Source organism: Carassius auratus, unplaced genomic scaffold (genome assembly GCF_003368295.1).
Source record: "Carassius auratus strain Wakin unplaced genomic scaffold, ASM336829v1 scaf_tig00023246, whole genome shotgun sequence".
Lineage (NCBI taxonomy): Eukaryota > Metazoa > Chordata > Actinopteri > Cypriniformes > Cyprinidae > Carassius > Carassius auratus.
In genome coordinates, this window is record NW_020525253.1 from 23,792 (window position 1) to 31,311 (window position 7,520).

Genomic DNA, 7,520 nt, shown 5'->3' on the forward strand with positions numbered 1-7,520 from the left:
CCTTAAGACCTTGACTGACAAGTAGATGTCAGTTTGTGTATGTGTGTGTTGGGTGGTCATTCAGGAATGAGAAAGGGCACTAAATTTGTAAAGAAAACACACACAAAATGATTGTTGGCAGACCAGAAATGCATGTTTGCGGTGTATAGATCAGTTTCCAAGGAACTTTTTCTGTGGGAAGAAAAACATATATAAAGGTAGGATAGAAAGATGTGTGAGTCTATGCAGTCTGAAGATGAGTGACATCAGAGGATCAAGAAGAATCATTGCAGAAAGACAGAAATCTCTTACTCTGGTATAAAACTATTCATTGTTTTTGGTATCAGGTTTTGATGACCTCAAAATGCTGTTACATAATATCAGCCCAAGATACTTAAAGAGACTCTGAAAGGCAAAAACCGAGCAGGCCATCCATCAACACAGAAGCCAAATGGGAATTTGACCCTTAACCTCGGTGATAGAAAGTAAATCACTGCATTTCCTCAGGAGGCTGGAGTGTCAGTACAGGACGCAGGTCACTTACAAGGATGAATGAGAGCGAGTGTGTGTATTTGCGATAGATTTACAAATGCGTTGTCCACAGGCTACATGTGAACATGTTTCAAATCTGTTGGATGAAGCCTGTAATTAATCAAATCACTTATTCTGGCAGAAACAGAATAGAACAAAATAATAATCTCATTGGTCCTCTCTGCCAGTACACACACTTTCTTCGCCTGAAGGGGTAACTGGATGAATTACACACCTATTAATAGGAAATCAGTGGGTTGAAAATGCAAAAGACCCTCTGCAATCGTCACATGAACTGCTGTTTTTTTGAGCCATCCTAATTTATTTTAATTCACACTACACCTGCATCATTTATGAAAGCATAATTACTTACAGATAAAAATCTCCTGGCTTAAAGATCCCACGTTAATGCTAAAAATAACTGACACACCCAAAACTGCTGTTAGATGAATGGCTCTATGCATTATTATCATTCCCAAAATCAACATGTGAAGCCTCTGAGGGATGGCTATCGTGCCAGACGTAACTTGTGGTTAGATGTGCGTAAATCGTGAGCGAATGATGAAACTCAAATCGGTCATCTTTATTTGCATAACCTTTAGAGATCTGTGCGTATGGGAAGATTTCATCTGTAGCTTTCCTGCAAATACAACCTGTATCTGGCTTTCACTGGATGTGTTCTTTCAGTCGACACACACTCGCTCACATTCCTTCAGGAGGTATGCGTAGCTTTAGCTTCACAATGAGAAAAGCAGGTAATGCGCTTGGCCTTGTCTGTCCATCACACGCCATCTACTCAGACAAAGAAACCATGTGTGCGTGTTGAAATAATACGCTAACTTGCTTTTAAGGCCTGAAATACCACGATTTAAATGAAGCTTGAAATATTAGAGGGAATTTCTGTAACTTTTTTTATGATTTCCAGCAGGAGAGCACTGTAAAGTAAACAGTGTCCATTCTTTTATTTCTCTCTCGCTTATTTTTATTTTCCCATTCACACATGCAGAAGGACGCAGCGGATTGGGTGCAATAATGAACACATCAAAACCAAGCTCTCTGCTTTTTGGCTGATTGAGAGGGTTTAATAGTGAAGGCTCAAACTGATGAATGTGGCCCCCATACGGCCGCTGAAGACCGCTGCGTGAACCCTGCGGTCTCCGCTCTGCCTTTCGGCAAATATGATTTTGCACATCCATTTCATTCTTTCGGATGCTGATTTAAACAATTTTATGAGGCACTTTGGGGAAGGAGGACCAAAGTTAGCCAAAGGCTTTTTTTATTTTCCAGACAGTCCCCAGGAAACCCTCATGTTTTTTCTTTCTTTTCATTTTTCATTTTGAAAGAGAGAGAGAGAGAGAGAAAGGAGTACGAGAGAGGGCATAATGAAAGCGAAAAGCTTTGATTTATGCAACGAATTCCACAAACGGCGAGTTTGCAGCAGTCACTCGGTTTAGTAACTCTGGCCTTTTATGAATGTCTTGCCCAGCTGAATTTATGTGCACATCTCAAAGTTTTTGGTTTTTGGTTAACTGTAGTGTGGTTATTTTGTTACATGCCGAAATTTCAGCTGACTTAATTGGTTTTTAATTGCATTTTTACAAGGTTTGAGAATGCCTTATTGTGTTAAGTGGTGGCATATGCAGCAAGGATTATTGAAAATAAGCAGAAAAATGTGTATGAATGGTTTCAGGATGCGTCTGCCAGGAATATAAATGCAATGTACAGTAAGTAAGTGTAAGTGTGAGCATGCATGCTGATGATAGACAAAGCACACACGCTGCACTGCCTGCAGTTCACCATGTGTGTATTTCATCAAATCAACTCTGCGACCCTGAGGAATTGCCACAACATGATGGAATTATGTGGATTATCAGAGATTAGGACTATATGGTAGATATGTCAGCATGTTTCCTCCAGCAACTCAAAGACATCAAAAAATTACACGCATCTCTGTTTGAGACCGTTCTTCTTTTATGGCACATTGTGTATTTTTAGTGGTAAATGCATGTTTTCTTGATATTTAATATTCTACATTGAAATGAAAGAAGATACTTTTTGATTACAGAAGATACTTTTTGACATTATAACTGGCACATGTGCATTATTATGATGTATAGGGTGTGCTGTTTGTACGTAATATGTAAGCGCATGCATGTTTTTTGGTTTCTTCTGGAAAGAAAGATGGCTTTGACCTTTCACTCCGAGGATCAGGATGGGGTGATCTTATCTGCTCTGTGGCAGAGGTCAGGAGCGAGATAAAAAGCATCCTGTAGTGAGCTGCACACACACACACATGGAGGCCCTCAGTTTGTGAATGCAGGAGTCTGTCTTATCTGACCCATGTTGAGCGTCATAGTACTAGCATGCAAAACACAGCTGCATCATCACTTACCTGCAGCTTTGCTTTTAATTTGAATGCAAGATCCATTTTATTTTTAGGCTAAAGCTTAGCGGCCAACTGACCTGCATGCTTTTTGTGTGTTTTTAGATTTATTTGCTTGTTGAAGGCAGGTCCCCCGCATTAAGCAGAGCTTAAGCCTCGGTTGTCTGTCGTGATGCTTTATGGGTAGTGCAGTCTTTAGGGTTTTCTGGGTATTATAGTTGCTGTGGTTGAGAGGCTGGCTTTTTGTGACAGCTTTACGGTGATATGCAGTGTAATAGGTCAGAGTTGTTAAAGTTGAGTGTGAATGATGTTGTAAAGAGTCTGGCTGGTTGCCAGGTAGAGCTCAAACCTGCAATAAAGCCACGCTCTTACCATTCAGCTTTTCCTCACGATGACCGTTTATACATCCACATTTATTTCCATCATACTTTACAGTAGAGCTTAACTCACTTTCATAATGTTACATGGCACTTTTTACCTAGCGCCCTGAGACTTTTTTTTCACGGTTCTACTCTGTCCCGCACTCCGTTCTTGTCGAGGCATCAGGGAGAGAGAGCGAGAACAGAACTAAAAAAATAAAGAGGGAGAGAGGGGTGTACGTTCTCCCCTGGCCTACTCTCTGGTATTTCCTGAAGGACTTTGACTGAGCGGAACCACCCTGGGCCCCACAGAGGGGAAAGACAGAGAAAGAGTTTTTAAAAAGAATGAGAGTTGAGAATATAACATGTAAAAACCAAGCCAAGTGTAAAGATCCCAAGTAAACAGGTGAATTTTTTTATAAATTAAATGTTTACGGAAGAAAGAAAATCCCTTTTGAGCAAAAGCAGTAGAGAATGTGAAGATTAAATCACTAGATGTCTATTAAACTAAAAGGTTGCAACATTAAAGTGTGCAGTAAAAATAAAGCTCATTTGACAGCATTTTTGGTCTAATGTTAAACAATTCTGTATGTTCCTTGTTTTCTAAAAAAAAAAAAAAAAAAAAAAAAACATCAAGATTGCAGCGAGACATTTACAAAGAGGGTGAACCAGGCCAATTTTGGAGGATTTAAAAAGTAGAAATGTAATGCTTTTAATTTTATAGTCAAATGAATTTTTATGTTAATTCTCATGTATTATATGAACTCTAAATATGTTTAAACGATGTTTAACATTGTAAGTTTTCATGGAAATTAAGTTGTAAAATTGTTTGATTTTTCACACTTAAGGTAAAATTACATTTTAAAACACACTTACCCCTAGTTTCACAGACAAGGCTTAAGCCTAGTCCTAGACTAAAATCTAAGTCTGAGCTGATTATTTGAACTTGTATTGAAACCTGGAATATTTCTTTAAACTAGGTCAAAACCAGAAACTAAGTACGTTACTTAAAGTAAAATTAGCAGTCCACTATTTAGCAATAAGTAAACAAGCATATTAATTTTGAGAGATCAAAAAATACTGTGCTGTAGTAGATCTTCCCAGCAGGTGTCTTGGACTGTGTGTAAATGTGTGTTAATTTGTGTACCAGTGTTTGTTTGTGTCATGTGTCATAATTACCTCATGGGGGTGTGTGTGTGCATGTTCCCACTTTCACGGCTGTGTGTAATGGGAGAGGAGAGGTTAATTGTGGGCTGCCCTCTGTAAATGGCATGTCCCGGGCTCGTTATCTTGATTGAGTAATTAACTCTGGCTCTCGCACTCTTACTCACATTGTCAGACTGCTGAACTCCTGACACCTCGCATTCCTCCCTCCCTCTCCCTCGCACTTTCTCCTCTCTTGCTCTTTAACTTTCACACTGCTCGTGTCTCTGAGCTTTCAATTTATCATCATTTTCCTTTCTCTCCAAGTCATTCCTGTCTCCGTCCTCTCTCTCCTCCTCTTCTCTCACTCTCGATCACTCCAGACAAGGCTGTTTTTTTATCACACACATGGGTTAGAAATGTGAAGGAGCTCATGATTCTAATTCTAGTAGTGTTAAAGTGATAGTTCACTCAAAAATGAAAATTCTGTCTTTTGCTCACCCTCATGTTGTTCCAAAAGTGTGTGAATTTTCTTTCCTCTGTGGAACACATTAAGTTTAAAATATCCTTTTTTTTCCCTTACAATGAAAGTCACCGAAATCCAAAAGTTGTTTCGGAGCCCACTGACTTTCGCTGTATGGACAAAAACAGTCAAAATGTATATTTTTTTTTGTGGTTCAGCAACAGAGCAAAAGTGGAAGTCAATAGGGATGGGCGATACCACATATTTTGTTTGCAATACGATACCAATACTTTTAATGGCCAGTATCGTCTATATCGATATGGATACGATACTTCTAAACTGAACTTTTAGATTATGGAATTTATTTTAATTTTTATGAGTACAATGGGTAATAATACCTACTTAACTTCATATTTGAAATGCATTTTAAAATTCAATATGCCTTAATTGCAACTTATTAGGTTATATTTTTGTTTACACATGGTTTAAATGTGTTTACTGTAGTGGTAACCAAGGAAATCACTTGTGTTCACTTTACCATGGTTCATTGTCATAAGGGGCTTCCAATAATAGGCTGTTGCATGCATAAAAGCAACCTTTTTTATTCTGAGAGTGATTTATATTAACAATACAGAAAAGAACATGAGCAATATGAACTTTTAACATTCAGATTTAAATAAATGTACTCCACAAACTAGGGTACAATTTTCAATAGGTTTATTATGAAATAACTCAAACATATAGCCTATGTTTTTTCTGCATTGTTTCTGGGCTGCCTTTTCTAAAAACATAAATGCTTTCTTATTATAGGCTATTCTTGGGAAACGCAGCTCATTTAAATTGTACTGTCAGAAGTAAGTGACACGCTTTCTGTAACTGATTGATTCTGCCTTGCAACATTTGCGTGTGTTCAGATGAACAGGACAATCCCTTCCACACATTATTTATAGGTTTTCATCCAATTTAAGGCATATTGTAGGCATTATTTTCTGCTAATAAACGAAATCACTGGTAATTAAAAAAACCACCTTTACTTCAGGGATGTTGATGTCGCCCATACTCTAGAAGGGAGATTTATTTATTTGTTTAAAAAACGGGCAACGTTGCCGTACCTGAAACTTTTACCTTAAAAAAAATAGGTTTTTGAACAAATTGAACTTAAAAGATGTATATTTCAGTAAACTTGAAATAATGTAGGGATACCAACCCTACTGAAGTACTAAAAATCTTTATAATGCAATGGCAACCTCCAAAATACACTGGTGGTAAAAAACAAACAAAAAAAAACCCTATATGAGTCAAGATATATATGCCATACAATATGTACGTGGTGATGTATATGAGTATCTATATGTGTGTATATTTATATTTATATAAGGTGCACATAATGTAATACACAAAAAACATAATATGTAACAAAATTCTATTTAAAAAAAAAATCTGATATTAAAGATAGTTATTTCAGTGATAGACCATCAAATGTGTGTGTCACACAGGAAACCTGAAAAACTGTCAATTTAATTGTATTTTATGGTCCCGTGAGATTTATTATTATTTTTAATGTAAATAAGGAAAGTATCTGTTACCAGTTAACAGGTTTTTACCATAGCAGTTTTGCAATTTTTATCGTAAAAATCATGATTGTATTTTTTACAGTGTAGTTCTCTTATCTGCCCCCAACCACACTGAAAGCACATTAAAAGGAGGTGAGATGAAGTTTGAAAAGGCATCTGGGTCATTTGAATGAGGTGAATCATGTTCTCGCTGGCAGGACTCTTGTACGCTCTTGTACTGCTTGAGAAGATACAGCTCTCTGAGGCTTGTAAACACGCAAACACACTGCCAATACCACATGTAAGCACACACAGATCCTCAGTAATAAACACACCGTTGATTATGTGTTACTCATACAGATGCTTGCATGTTGCGATCTTGTCGTTCAGGTCTGGCTTTTAACACATTGACACTTTAGCTTGTATAGATTCCGATGGACTTTTGCACTCAGGCTTTTGATGTCGCGCTTTAGTTTTTCTGCTCTGTGATTGGCTGTTGTTTGAAAAGGGAAATCATTAGAGTCTTTGATCCCTCCTAAACATCCTGCATCAAAACAACACAACACACACACAAAACTGCACGGCACAGACTGAAGTCTGTCGAACAGCCGTGGATTCTAGTTGTGTTTCAGCATGTACTTTCGAGGGATTCATCTCGCTCTTGTGTCTCTCGTGTTCCCGTGCATTGAAAGTGTCACACACTTGGGGTTAGTGTCTCTTTGCTGGAGAGGGTTTACATGATCATCTAAATATTTATTAAACACTTGAAACAAGAATCTGAGATAGAGACATTCTCCTTTGTGTTGAATCAGATTTTTTTGCATTGTACTCTTGCCATTTATAGTTGAAAACTGAAAAGTTTTACAGCAGTCTTTTTTTTTCAGGATTTTTGGAATTTTTGCATTTATTTCAAATAGGAAAAAAGTCTTTACTGTCACTTTTGATCAATTTAACGTATATAAAATAATTCCTTTAAAATATCGTGCTGACCACAAACTTTTTTTTACTTTGTATATATGTATGTGTATGTGTGTATAAAATATATCATTTATAAAAAAATAAAACTACAAAACTAATTCATAACATATACACAGAAAATAGGATAATTT